Source organism: Capricornis sumatraensis, chromosome 6 (assembly GCF_032405125.1).
Source record: "Capricornis sumatraensis isolate serow.1 chromosome 6, serow.2, whole genome shotgun sequence".
Taxonomy (NCBI): domain Eukaryota; kingdom Metazoa; phylum Chordata; class Mammalia; order Artiodactyla; family Bovidae; genus Capricornis; species Capricornis sumatraensis.
Window position 1 is genome coordinate 25,648,532 of NC_091074.1, and position 15,890 is coordinate 25,664,421.

Genomic DNA, 15,890 nt, shown 5'->3' on the forward strand with positions numbered 1-15,890 from the left:
AATGCAGCTTCAATCCTCAGCTTTTCATAAGTGGTCAGAGTTCCCGTGAGTTCACAGGAAGACTATTACAGCCCCATTATCTTTGATTTGTGGCCAAGAGTGGCATTGGTTGGGCATTTCCTGTTCTTATGGTTAACTGTTTTTAATTTTAGGATTTTGCTACTTTTTTGTCACTGAGGAGTCAGATTCATTACAAAGCAACAGACATCAACATTGGGGAAAAAGATCCTCTGGTTGTCCTTGCCCTCAAGAACAGAAAATTTATCTCTTCCCAGGACACTAAGTCTTGTAGGGACAAACTCCTGAGATGGCTGTTTTGGCCTTGAGAGCATCCAGGAAACATTTTGGGACCCCCGGCTCCTGAAGCCACCAGCTGCAGAGGCTTGGCTAGTCACTTGGAGTTCAGTTCATGTTGGGTCTTACTACTGCCAGGGAACAGAGCATGGATAATGGGAAAAGTGAAGCTAGTCAGGACTGGGCTCAAATCCTAGTAGGTAGGACTCAACCCCTATTAGGGACTGCTGCTTTAAGCAAGTAAGTGAACCACTCTGAACCTGAGCTTTCTCAGCTGCAAGCATCAGATGGCTGCACAGGCAGTTGTAGGATTTGATTCAGATGTGAAAATCTCTGGCACAGTGCCCGGCCTACAGCATGCCATCACTTGTGCCAAAGTGTGTTAAATGAAGGGATGGATGAAGCATTCACAGAGCCAGCTGAATGCCCTGTTTTTAAAATAGGGATGTGGCCATTTGTGATAGAAAGCGTAAGAAATATTAGTGGAAGTGTTAGTCACTCAGTCGCGTCCGACTCTTTGTGATCACAAGGACTTTAAGCCTGCTAGGCTCCTCCGTCCATGGAAGTCTCCAGGCAAGAATTCTGGAGTCGGTAGCCATTCCCTTCTCCAGGGGATCTTTGTGACCAGAATTGAACCTGGATCTCCTGCATTGCAGGCAGATTCTTTACCATCTGAGCCACCAGGGAAGTCCAAGAAATATCAGTGCAATGAGTTAAATGTCAAATTCATTTCTTTCCTAGGGTGGAAGATAACATACACCTGTTACCATAGAAGGAATTTATTGACAGGACACTCAGGTTCTGAAATCTGAAGTTAAGACAAGCTATCTTGGGATGGGTTGGAGCCAGGCAATGTCAGCAACCTAAGAAGCAGGAAATTATGGATCTTTTTTCTAGCATACTGATGTCTGTAATTCTTGTCTTTAGTGACCTGCCATCGGATGGACCAACTCTAGCCAGGAAGGCAGAGTCACGTGGTCCAAGCATGACTACAAGGGGCTCCTCCTCTGTAGCGGGGGCAATTCTCAGGGTTAGGGACTAGTAAACTACACATATTTAGAGTGCACAAATTGATACATTTTCTGTATCAAGGAAACGATCACCATGAGGAAAATAATGAATATGTCCATCATCCTGGACCATTTCCTTTTTACTTTGTGTTCCTCCCCTCCATTCTCCTCCCAAGGCTTTCTACCTGGCCCAAGGCAATCACTGGTTTGCCTCTGTCACTACAGATTAATTTGCACTTTGTAGAAATCCAATATGTAAATCCTGTACGTGGGATCATACAGGGCTTCCCAGGTGGTGCTAGTGGTCAAGAACATGCCTGCTAATACAGGATACATAAGAAGCACAGGTCGGGAAGATCCCCTGGAGAAGGAAATGGCAACACACTCCAGTATTCTTGCCTGGAGAATCACATGGACAGAGGAGCCTGGCGGGCTATGGTCCTTAGGGTTGCAGAGTTGGAGACAATTGAAGTGACTTAGCATGCACAGGATCATACAATACATATTCTTTCTTGTCTGATTTCTTTCACTCAGCATAATTATTTTGAGCTTTGGCATATTGTAAGCAGGTATCAGTACTTCTTTCCTTTTTGACAATGTTCCATCGTGTGGCTATGCCACAGTTTGTTTATCCATTTACTTGCTTATGGACATTTGGGTTGTTCTTAGTTTTGGCCTGTTACCAATAAGGGTGCTATGAAAATTCACACAGAAATCATTAGACACATGTTTTCATTTCTCTTGGGTAAAACCCTCTTTGTGGAAAGGCTGGGTCATATTGTAGGTGCATATTTAACTTTTCTAGAAATTGCCCAGCAATTTTCCAAAGTGGTTCTACCATTTTGCATTCTTACCAGCAATGCATGAGAGTTCCAGATATTTCGTGTTCTCACCTACTCTTGGTATGTATCCAGAATTTATTTTAAAGAAAATTCTCAAGAATTAATGCTAAGACAACCAACAACCCAAGTTTTTAAAAAATGTGTGAAAATTTTTGACAGACAATTTGCCAAAGAAGATATAGTTCTTGGAGAAATTAGTGATTAGAGAGATAAAAACTGAAACCATACAGACATGCTTATTTAAGTGGCAAATGTTAGAAAGGAGCTTAACTTTTACATTAGTGTGATATCCATTTTGTAGATAAGAAAACCAAGACTCAGGGAATTATGCAACTTGACCAAGTTAACCAGTGGTGGAATTTGAATTTGAACCCAGATATGCTAATTCCTGCTTAAAGCTGATGCAATTCAAACAATAGTCCTTTGAAGAAAACTTCAAAAGTTAAGGTTGGAAACAGGGGAACTCACTTCTTACCAAGTTTCCATTTCTTCTCCTGATGAGACAGCCTGTTGTGGTCAGCGGATGTTATGGAACTTCAAGTTTGGGCATCTGTTCTGCCTGAAGGATAAAATTTACACATTCCCAACATCCAGCTTTGTCTACATGCCTCTTGAGAGAAGTAGTCAAAGAATGGCATGCCCATCAAAACTTCATCAATCCAACAAAGACATAGGCTTGCTGAACCATGATGATTAACACTGAGTTTTCTGGGTCAGAGAAATGTGAGTTTGAGTCACAGATCTGGTATTTCTTAACAATGTGATCCTGGACAATTTATTAAACATGTTGAGTTTGATTTCTTCATTTATGAACTAGGAATGATACTGACCTGATGATGTTTTAAGGATTAGAGGAGCTGGTATACATAGGTTCCCACAATATCCTGCAATTAATAATTCTCAAAACACTGGTACCATATCACAATAATAACGCACAAGCACACTAAGAACAGGTGTGTTAAGCTTCTCACTCACTGCAAAGCCTAAATGAAACACTAATTCAGCACTACCTCACGTCTTGCATCCCTGCAGGGACTTGCTCCTTTATTTAGAAAATGCTAATCCACCACCAGATGATTACATTAATTCTATAAGGAGCCTTAATTCTATGAGGATTCTTAAGAAGTCAGTGAAATACTTTTCTCTTAGTCATCAATGTTAGACAGTTTTTGGAGGGCTTATCTATGGCTGCTCTTGGATACTAGGCAGAGTGTCTGCGTGGAGTTTTTAGAGTTCAATTATAAGATATACAGGGGTCACATGGCATAAAGAAATCAAAGAAAATGTAATCAAGAGCTGTATGCCACACTGTTACCCATGCTAAGATAACCAAAGCCCAGCTTCAGTTCTGTGTGGCTTAAAAACTTTATCAGGCATGCACACTCCTTCCTTCATCCTTTACTAGCCCTAACTCCACCAGTGCTTTTTCCAGCCCCTGGACATGCTACTTTAGCTACCAATGAAATGCTTTCCTCTGTCCTACTGATTTTTTTTTTTTTTTGGAAATACAATCGATGTTTTCAGTTAGTACTTGGGGACTACAGTGAAGCTTCCTCTAAGCACTTGGATGTAAGATGATGAGGAGAGACAAGCCAGTTTCTCTCTGGATGCCTCCAGCAACTTTCTCTCAGGTTGTCCAGTAATGAGCTGCCCTGGCAGAGAGAGCCAGAAGTTGTACTGGTTAGCGCCAGTGCTGAATTGCAAACTTCGCAGAGGATGGACATAGAGAAAAGAATGTTTTCTCACACTGGCAAGGCTGTGCCTTGTGTTCAGAGCAACAAGGCTGGGTGATCTTTGTCACCTCCCAGCTGTAAATGTATGAGGTGGCTGGGTACCAGGGGTTTTCTGTCTCTCCGGGAGTGCAGTTTAAATCATCTCCAGTTGTGTCCACTTACACAGGAGAGACAGCTTAAGCCATGTGATGGTGGGACACTAGCTTCTTGAACCCAAATGCTGACAGTTTCTTCTGTATGTCACTGTAGTGTTTGACCCTAGATCTTTTGCAACAGAATAATAATACTTTTTTTTTCATAAGTTGATTTAAACACAAGCATGTAACACTCAAAAGAGAAGATACTGAAATTCAACTCCAAGGCCTGTAAGATATGACCATAACTCACCTATGTAATCATTTTATTCCCTTTCAAAAATTATGGTAAAATACACATAACATAAAACTTTTCATTTTTACTATTTTTGAGTGTGCAGTTCCAGGGTATTAAGTATGCTCATACTGTACAACCATTACCATCATCCATCTCCAGAATTCTCTTCATTCAAAACTGAAATTCTTTACCCATTAAATAGTAATTCCACACGACCGCCACCACACTGGCAGCCCCTGATTCTACTTTGTGTATCTTTGAATTTGACTAACTCTAGGCACCTCATACAAATGAAATCACCTGGTATTTGCCCTTTTCCCTGTTCATTCTTAAGGTGCTTTCATAGAGGTTACCCAGTCACTATCTAGAACCTTTGGCAAGGAAATTCTTAGGACTGGGTAAATCCCATTGTATATCTTAATGATATTAAGCAATCCCAAAGAAAGGCAATGCCAAAAAATGTTAAAACTACCACACAATTACACTCATCTCACACGCTAGCTAAGTAATGCTCAAAATTCTCCAAGCCAGGCTTCAACAGTACATGAATCCTGAACTTCTGGATGTTCAAGCTGGGTTTAGAAAAGGTAGAGGAACTAGAGATCAAATTACCTACATCTGCTGGATCATCGAAAAGCAAGGGAGTTCCAGAAAAACATCTATTTCTGCTTTATTGACTACACCAAAGCTTTTGACTGTGTGGATCACAACAGACTGGAAAATTCTTCAAGAGATGGGACTACCAGACCACCTTATCTGCCTCCTGAGAAATCTGTATGCAGATCAAGAAGCAATAGTTGGAACTGGACATGGAACAACAAACTGGTTCCAAATAGGGGAAAGGAGTACGTCAAGGTTGTATATTGTCAGCCTGCTTATGTAACTTATATACAGAGTACATCATGCGAAATGCTTGGCTGGATGAAGCACAAGCTGGAATCAAGATTGCCAGGAGAAATATCAATAACCTCAGATATGCAGATGACACCACCCTTATGGCAGAAAGCGAAGAAAAACTAAAGAGCCTCTTGATGAAAGTGAAAGAGGAGAGTGAAAAAGTTGGCTTAAAACTCAACATTCAGAAAACGAAGATCATGGCATCTGGTCCCATCACTTCATGGCAAATAGATGGAGAACCAATGGAAAGAGTGAGAGACTATTTTGGGGGGCTCCAAAATCACTGCAGATGGTGACTGCAGCCATGAAATTAAAAGACGCTTACTCCTTGGAAGAAAAGTTATGACCAACCTAGATAACATATTCAAAAGCAGACACATTACTTTGCCGACTAAGGTCCATCTAGTCAAGGCTATGGTTTTTCCAGTAGTCATGTATGGATGTGAGAGTTGGACTATAAAGAAAGTTGAGCGCCAAAGAATTGATGCTTGTGAACTGTGGTGTTGGAGAAGACTCTTGAGAGTCCCTTGGACTGCAAGAAGATCCAATCAGTCTATCCAAAGGAAATCAGTTCTGAATATCCATTGGAAGGACTGATGTTGAAGCTGAAACTCCAATACTTTGGCCATCTGATACAAAGGACTGACTCCTTGAAAAAGAACAGAGGATGAGATGGTTGGATGGCATCACCAACTCAATGGACATGAGTTTGAGCAACCTCCAGGAGTTGCTGATGGACAGGGAAGCCTGGCATGCTGCAGTCCATGTGGTCACAAAGAGTCAGACACAACTGAGTGGCTGAACTGAACTGATTAAGCATGTGTATTGCTGAATTTCTTCTGACCCCAGGTTTACAAAGCAACCATCTGATCACAATATGTCTTTCTACAGTGGTATCATGAAGCTGTCTCCCAAACATTTAGCCCACCCTGTTAACACTGTAGATTGAACTGTAGATTGGCCATCTCTTAGCTCTAGAGGTTGACTGTAAACCTATTTTCATAAAGCCACATTCTTTGCCATAGCAATTGATTTGGGGACAAAAACTGATCTAGGCCTAAACCAATGCTCTACCTATAGTGACTAGTTCATGGACAGGTACTTGTCCAATTTATTCAAATCGAAGTAAAGTTTAGGACCTTTATTTGATGGTTGGGCAAAATGATGCCGTCATTCTTTTACTGAAGTTGACTAGAAAAATGTATATCATCTTAATGCTGCTGAGAGCTATGGGAAGGAGAAGTCCTAGGAAGGTGCCAATATGATTGAAAATAGAGCCTATATATTGAAAAAAGTTTAATTCTTGGTGATAACCTTGTTGGATCAAGCCTTACCTGAAATACTTCCAACCTCAGACCTTTTGGTTTATATGAGTGAATAAATTCTCTTCATTGTTTAACCTAATTTGAGATGGATTTCCAATGTTTTTAAGTACATTCTAATGGCTTCTCATAGAGATCTGTGAACAGAATCAGACAACAGTTAAACAGACTCTGTGTATTCCCTTTGATACTAATTTCTCTTTATGAAAAAATACACTTGTATTCTGGTTTTACACAGTAGTTTCTTAAGCTTGTTTAATATATGGATTCATTCTCAGGATCCTGACAAAATTTACTTTTTGTCACTGTCTTACTAGGAGCCATGGTCCACTTTCAAGATAGTGAATATCATTCTGCAGAGGCATCTTGGAAAAAGATCTTAGTGACCATGCATGGTCTGCCTTGAAAGCACTCCTTGACCTTGAGTTTCTGTTTCATTCCTTTAAATTTCTGTCAGTTCAGATCAGTTAAGCTGCTCAGTCATGTCCAACTCTTTGTAACACCATGGACTGCAGCGTGCCAGGCTTCCCTGTCCATCACCAACTCCTGGAGCTTACTCAAACTCATGTCCATTGAGTCCGTGATGCCATCCAACCATCTCATCCTCTGTCATCCCCTTCTCCTCCTGCTTTCAATCTTTCCCAGCATCAGGGTCTTTTCTAGTGAGTCAGTTCTTCACATCAGGTGGCCAAAGTATTGGAGTTTCAGCTTCAGCATCAGTCCTTCCAATGGATATTCAGAACTGATTTCCTTTGGATAGACTGATTGGATCTTCTTGTAGTGTAAGAGTCTCAAGAGTCTCAAGAATCTTCTCCAACACCACAGTTCAAAAGCATCAATTCTTGGGCACTCATCTTTCTTTATAGTCCAACTCTCACATCCATACATGACCACTGGAAAAACAACAGCTTTGACTAGATGGACTTTTGTTGGCAAAGTAATGTCTCTGCTTTTTAATATGCTGTCTAGGTTGATCACAGCTTTCCATCCAAGGAGCAAGTGTCTTTTAGTTTCATGGCTGCAGTCACCATCTGCAGTGATTTTGGAGCCCCCCAAAATAAAGTCTCTCACTCTTTCCATTGGTTCTCCATCTATTTGCCATGAAGTGATGGGACCAGATGCCATGATCTTAGTTTTCTGAATGTTGAGTTTTAAGTCAACTTTTTCACCCTCTCACTTTCATCAAGAGGCTCTTTAGTTTTTCTTCTCTTTCTGCCATAAGGGTGGTGTCATCTGTATATCTGAGGTTATTGATATTTCTCCTGGCAATCTTGATTCCAGCTTGTGCTTCATCCAGCCCAGCGTTTTGCATGATGTACTCTGCATATAAGTTACATAAGCAGGGTGACAACATACAGGTTTTAAATAAGCAAGTAGAGAAAAATGTTAAGATGAGCAGGAGTTAGGATCTAAGCCAAACAGGAGTGTTTCCTTAAATTGGGGCCAAAGTGTTAGCAGAAGCAGTTGTGTTTGGAAATTATTGCTGAAATAACTGGGATTCTTGAGGGAAAGTTCAGAAACCTTGAAGGTTACCTAATATTGAATACATGTATTGAAATTTCCACATCCCGCCAAAAACAGTGACATGGGCCTAGTTTCTAACTGCGTGATGGTGACGTGCACTGTGCCTGTTTTTCCCTGACATGGCATTTCTTTTCAGCTCTCTCTTTGGTGTGGTTGATAACTAACATGGATATTTGCTACCTGTCTACATTAAACTTATGTGTTCAGTTTATGCTGCTCAAGCCAGCAATGTACTCAGTCACACCACGCAACTAATGACTAATCTTTGTAAAGCAAAACAAGGACAATTTTACCTAAAAGAAAAATTTCTCCCTTTTTTTGTCCTGTTTCAGAAGATCGGTGAGATGGCTACAAGTTATGTGTTGTTTGTGCACTTGCAGAGCTCCTCGTAGATAGTGCGAAGGACAAGGGAAAGAGTTAAAGAAGAAAAGATAGTGAGAAAACTCCTCCTTGTTAGCAAAATTGACATGACTGTTTTGCTGCTGTTTGTGTGATGGTTCCATTTACCTAGTAGCTTGTGGGCTTCCTGGTGAGCTTCTATCAAGGTTCTGCTCTGTGTAGAAAGGCTGATAAAAGGGCAAGTTCCAATGCATGGGATGAAGTTGTCTCTCTTTCTTATAGAATTGAGTTGTAAAAGGAATCTTGAGATTTATCAGGGGTGTCATAACACTGGTGGCAGTCTCATGCAAGCATACAAGACTTCTTTTAAGGGACTCCTGTGAATATATCACAGAGGGAACTGTTTTCTTACAGAAGTGCTAGAAAAGTCATCTTCAAAGAGATGAGGATATACACTGGCCTCTCTGCCTACTTCAAAGAGATGAGGATATACACTGGCCTCTCTGCCTAGAATGACCCTTCCTTTGCTTGACCACCTGCAAAATCCCGATCATTGTCAAGCAAAGCACAAGTATCTTTGACCACTCTTTCCTCTGTCGAATTGTGCTCCTAGTATATTATTGGCTCTTAGTTTATTTGGTTCTTGCCTCTGTCATAACACCTTTTAGAGGAGAACAAACATCTGTTGACTTACTTTATGTCAGGAATTGGCTATGCGCTTTAATGGTGACTCTTCATAACCACCTGAGTATCATCTCCATGTTACAGATGGAGAAATGAGGTAATGTATGAAAAGTGGTTCGTATCTAGCATAAAAAAACATGCAAAATAAATTATTAGAATTAATCAATATTACGTGTTTGCATATTGACCTAGTGTTCCTTTGAGATAAGGGGAGAGTGTACTTGTTTGTAGTCTGAGCACCTAACAGACTACTTGGGGCCTGTGTGTGTGCTCAGTCACCCAGGCGTGTCCAGCTTTTTGTGACCCCATGACTGTAGCCCACCAGGCTCCTCTGTCCATGGGATTTTCCAGGCAAGAGTATTGGAGTGGGTTGCCATTTCCTCCTCCAGGGCCTCTTCCTGACCCAGGGAACAAACCCATGTCTCTTGCAACTCCTGCACTGGCAGACGGGTTCTCTACCACTGAGCTTCCTGGGAAGGTGCTTAATAAATCTTGGTGAAAGGTGTAATTGACCAGTTGATTTGAATCTTCCTAAGAGTTTAGAGTAGAGCAAAAGTGATTCAGATTAGATAGAAAAGAGGTCTTTATAAGGTATTTGTCTAATTATAAAAATAATAGAAGTATGTTGAAGAAAATTAGGATAACACAAAAGAATATATACTTTTTACAGTCATATATCAGTTGGAGACAATAATTTTCCTTCTTGTCTCTTTGTACATTTTTCTCTGATATCATAATATATATACAATTTTGTATGTTGCTTTTATACTATTCCAGTGTCATATTATTATTAATTATAATTATTAATAATTAATATTAATAATTAATATTATTATCATATTATACTATTCCAGTATCATGACAAACATAAATTTAGTTTTAATAGGTGTATAGATAAATATATTTGGTATATAAATTTACTTACACATTCCTTTCATATTGAAAATTTAGGATGTTTATAATTTTTTTTACCATAGTAAAAAACACTGTAATGAACATCTTTGGGCATATATAAGTTTCTGTGCACATCTTTGACAATAACTTTGGTATAGGCATTGGTACAAATTGAATTATTGGTCAAAGTGTATTAGTATTTTTACATATCGCTTAGTACATATCGCTAGCTTGTACCTGAGAAAGCTAATAGCAGTTAATTCACATACTAGCTATGTTGGAGCACACTCACGAACATTAATATTACCTGTTACATCTTTACGGATTTGATAGACTAAAAAAGACATTAAACCAGGCTCTCAAGGCTACTTAACTTCATTATTCTATTTATATGATGTAAATTAAATGAAAACAACTACAGGGAAAAAATTAGATCAGTGTCCGAAGATAAGGGAAGGGATTGATGGGAAAGGGTCCAAGGGAACTTTTTAGGGATAATGGAAATGTTCTATCATTTGATTTTGATCATGGTTTCATGACTGTGTATATTTGTCAAAACTCACTGAACTATAATCTTGAAAATGATGAATTTTACTATATGTAAATTATACTTCAGTAAATCTAACTTTTAAAAATTGGCATTGCCTGATTTTTTTTAAGTCGCAATTCTTTTACTTTCCAGTGAAATTACACAGCTTTATATTTATTAGTCATTTAACGGAGAATTAGTTTCACTGGAATTTTCTAGAGAACTGTGTTTAATCCCATTGCAGAATTGTCTACTGAGAGTTTTTCCTGTTAATTTGGGCGACCTTTTGATAGTGTTGGTCCTACTTGCTAAAAATAGGACTTTTCTAAAGTCCTTTTAACTTTATTTATGACTGCTTTATGTATTTACTTGATCCAGCCAAATTTACTGACATTACTTTCATGATTTCTTTAATTTTTTTTAGCAGACCTTCCTGATAGAAACCTTGGAAACATCGACATGTTTCAGTACATTCTACTTCAGTCTCTCTTGGGAATTTACCAGTATGCTCTGGAACACTTTTCAGAATTAAAGAAGATAGCCTCTCTGTGCATCAGTGTGGTTGCTGGGTTCATCCTCTCCTCCTTTCTCCTGCACCACCGTGCTGAGTGACTGGAGCCCGTGTCTGTGGCCTGAGTCACCATTCCTTCCCCACAGTGGCAGCACACATGCATGCGTGCTCAGTCATGTCCGAAGTTTTGTGACCCCATGGACTGCAGCCCCACCAGGCTTCTCTGTCCATGGAATTCTCCAGGCAAGAATACTGGAGTGGGAGGCCATTTACTTCTCCAGGGGAATCTTTCTGACTCAGTGATCGAACCTATATCTCCTGCATTGGATTCTTTACCTTTACCATCTGAGCCACCCAGGAAGCTCTCAGCGGCAATCACGCCCTGCAAAGTGATTTATAGCAATAGAAGTGAACTAAAATCTCAATCAATTGAGAACCTCATTTAACATTTCCCTCCACTCTCTGGTTTTTGAAAGTTCTGTTTTATCTTGATTTGCTACATAATGGGATTGAGGGAAAAGTATTCATAACTTGCACATTTCAACAAATAGCTGCTAATAGCTTACTTTATGTCTGGAGCATTGCTAGGTGCTAGACATACAAACAGAGAAGGCAACGGCACCCCACTCCAGTACTCTTGCCTGGAAAATCCCATGGACGGAGGAGCCTGGTAGGCTGCAGTCCACGGGGTCACGAAGAGTCGGACACGACTGAACGACTTCACTTTCACTCTTCACTTTCATTCATTGGAGAAGGAAATGGCAACCCACTCCAGTATTCTTGCCTGGAGAATCCCAGGGACGAGGGAGCCTGGTGGGCTGCCGTCTATGGAGTCGCACAGAGTCGGACACAACTGAAGTGACTTAGCAGCAGCAGCAGCAGCAGCAGCAGCAGACGCACAAAGGTGAGTAAGCTAGGCTAAGTTCCTGACCTCATAGAACTTACAGACTAGTTATGTGGATAGACAATGAATAAGTATCAGACAGTGACATCAGATGATCGGGAATTATGGTATTATGTAAGGAACAAAGATGATTTTGTTCCCCTGCTGCAAGTGGGAATGTGGAGTGACTGCTCACTCCAAACTGAAACATTTTGTTTGGCTTTGAGCCTCCCATACATCTTCCCTTCTTGGAAGACTTCAGCAGAAGAAAAATGTTTGCAAACCAGTGCCCTATGGAATTATAAATAAATGTGAGAAGCTGAGTGAGTTGGGCGGAGCCAAGTTTCCTCATCTATAAACCATAGATAACGTTATCTGTCCTAGGGGTTGCTGGGAGGGTTAACAACTATAAATGTGAAAGAGGCACAAGAGGTAGTGGCTGAAGGCTCTGGAGACAGTCAGCTAGGTTTCTAGTTCCTCCGCTTACCAGCTGCGGCTGTCAGGTAAGTTGCGGCTGTCAGGTAAGTTCTTTAGCCACTCTGTCTCAGCTTCTTCATGTAGAGGGTGGTGATGGCGATAGTGCCTGCCTCCTAGGATTGATTGGAGTATTAAATAAGAATGTATATATATATATATATATGGCTTTTAAAATGGGGCATGGTAAGTGATAAACCAAGTCTGGCTTCTATCCTTGTCATCATGTCATCATCACCACCATCGGCATCTTCTTGGGTCCTAACATAAGCAACAGTGAATCCTCATGCATAGTAACCAGGTAGCCAGATGACCAGGAGCAATCAGGCCCTGGGTCTGGGAAGAACAGGTAGATGCATAGAGAGAAATGTGAGCAGCACAGTGGCTGCAGACTTTCTGTGTAAAGGGGGTCGGAGATCTCATCTCAGTTCTAACCCCGTTTCCCTTTCCCTTTTATGACGGGCACTGACCTTGAAGGAGGGGGAATTGTACTCTGAGTAGATAGAAAAGCCTGGGCTACAGCCCAGCTCCACCGCCCAGGCGCAGAGGACAGCCCTCTGATGTCTCTGGAATGATTTAGCTTTATTGCCTATTGTCTCTTTCTTCAAATTGCCTTCAGGATGAATGTCCCAGCCAGAACCCATATAGAGGACAGCAGCTTCCTCAGTACTTCCTGAGGTGCGGACACTCCCCAGATGAAACATCTTTCAAACTGACCATTAGTGGAGGCTGTATTTTGCACCTTTTGAATGAGGAAATTACACTGCTTTAGAGGTTCTGCACTCTGGCTCAGGTAGTGAATTAGATGAGGGATACAGGCTGGGGTGCTTTCCTACTGGGCATAATACCCAATTTATTTACATTTACATTAATTTCTCTACATCACTGACTGCATGAGACATTAAACTGTTCAATGCAAGCAATTCCCAATTGTTTGACACAAACAGAAATGTTTAGTGAATAATAATTTTTAAAAATGAGCCTATGGATGCAACCAAAATGTAAAATTGTGAGAACATGTTAATCAGCTTTTCACATTGCAAAGAGCTTGACTTTCTTTGTCTGTCTCTCTTCCTCCCTCTCCCCCTTCCTTCCTCTGCTTCCCTCCCTTTCTTCAGTTTCTTTCTCCTTTTCTAAGTTTTCTTTGAAAAGACAAAGCAAATACACATAAGTGGAAGAAAATAGAGTCGTGTAGTTATTGATAGCACAATGAACAGAATCCATGGTTGTGAAAGCCTTTTTTTTCTGGAGGATTCCAAGATGCAAAAAATTTAAAAAAAATCTCCCTTCAGCCCTATGGATAGAGCAGTTTAGATGCTGGTTTGAAAGGGGATTTTAATTTATGCATCTCATTCTCAATATCAATTACATCTACCTAACGTCTTCCTGGTCTCATTAGCCTGTTAGGAGAGTCAGTTTAGGATAAAGGGAGACAGTGCTACTGGAGAATCACATCAGCACCTCATTCTCAAACTTTCAGGAAAGTTGGGACTTCCTTGAGTAAGAGTGGAACTTAGCCTCCGTCAAAATGGATGGACCTTACCCTCCATAGTTTTATCTCCATCTCCAAACTTTGTTTGCTGTTAAGAGAGGTCTGGGTTGGAATGCAGGCTCTGTCCTTTATGAGTGGAATGACTGGGCAAAATGACTTTCATGTCCCTGGTCCTCAGTTTCCTTATCTGCAAAAACGGGCAACGAAGACCTGTTTTCCATGATTATTTCCAATACTCTGATAGTATAAGCTCAAGTATATGAAAATAAATGTACAAAAGTGACTAGGAGGAAAAAGTAGAATGTTCAAAATGGCTGTTTATTTTTCTTTCTTTGTCCTGAACCTTTCAACTTTCTATATAGGCAAACATTTTATCTTTTTAAAATGTATTTTATTCAAGTTTATTTGATTTACAATGTGTTATTTTCTTCTGTATAAAAAGTGATTCACGTGTGTGTGTGTATATATATATACTTTTTCATTATGACTTATCACAGAATGTTGAACACAGTTCCCTGTGTCACAAATCAGTATTCTTTTTTAACTTTTTATTTTGTATCGGAATAGAGCTGATTAACAAGCAATGTTGTGATAGTTTCAGGTGAACAGCTGAAGGGACTTACCCCTACATATACATGTATCCATTCTCTCTCAAACTCCCCTCCCAACCCATTATATTTCAATAGGAAAATTATGATTTACAAAAGCACATCTTCTTTTGTTCAAGATCACAGGGATTATAATAATATCTATTGGATCCCTATTTTCTTTTCCTCTGCTCCCTAAAATCTACCCTCTCTTGTTCTTTTGAAAGGAAAGCAGATGTAGTATGTACTGGTTTCCAGTTGCTCCTGTAACAAATTACTGCATACTTAGTGGCTTAAACAACACAAATTTATTCTCTGGAAGCTTTGGAGGTCGGGAATCTGCAGTGAATCGTACAGGTCTGAAATCGGGATGTGGGCAAGGCTGGCTCTTTTAGGGCTGTGAAGGTGGAATTTGTTTCTTTGCCTTTCTCAGCTTCTGGTGCTGCCCAGATTCCTTGCTTTGTGGCTCCTCCTTTCACTTATTTTAAAAGTAATAAAGTGTTTTTATTTTTTACTTATTCTATTTTTTAATTTAATTTTTAATTTGTATTATAGTTGATTTACAGTATTGCGTTAATTTCAGGTATACAGCAAAGTGCTTCAGTTATACATATGCATATATCCATTCTTTTTCAGATTCTTTTCCCATATAGGTCATTAGAGAATATTGAGTAGAGTTCCCTGTGCTGTGCAGTAGGTCCTTGTTGATTATCTATTTTATATACGCATGCATACTCAGTTGCTCAGTAGTGTCTGACTCTTTGTGACCCTACGGACTGTAGCTTGCCAGGCTCCTCCGTCCATGGGATTTTCCAGGTAAGAATACTGAAGTGGGTTGCCATTTCTTTGTCTCCAGGGATCTTCCTGAACCAGTAATTGAACTTGTGTCTCCTATTTCTCCTGCATTGCGGGCAGATTCTTTACTTCTTGAGCCACTGAGAAATGTATATGTTAATTCCAAACTCCTAATTTATCCCTTCCCTCACCTTTTCCTTTGGTAATCATGTTTGTTTTCAACCTCTGTGACTACGACATTTGTATCATTTTTTTTTAGATTCCACATATAAGTGATATGATATTTGTCTTTGCTATATATATAATGAAACATTGCATGCATGTGCACTAAGTTGCTTTGGTCATGTCTAACTCTTTATGATCCTATAGACTGTAGCCTGCCAGGCTCCTCTGTCCCTGGGATTCTCTAGGCAAGAATACTAGAGTAGGTGGCATGCCCCCCTCCAGGGGATCTTCCTGACCCAGATATAAAATCTGCATCTCTTATGTCTCCTGCACTGGCAGGTGGGTTCTTTACTGCTTCATAAAAAAGAATGAAGCAATGCCATTTGCAGCAACATGGATGGACCTAGAGGTTATCACACTAAGTGAAGCAAATCCTTCCTTCACTTTCAAAGCACATCACACCAGTCTCTTCCTTTGTTGTCCTGTAAGGACCCTTGTAATTACAAATACAACTGAATAATCCAGCACAATCTCCCATCTCAA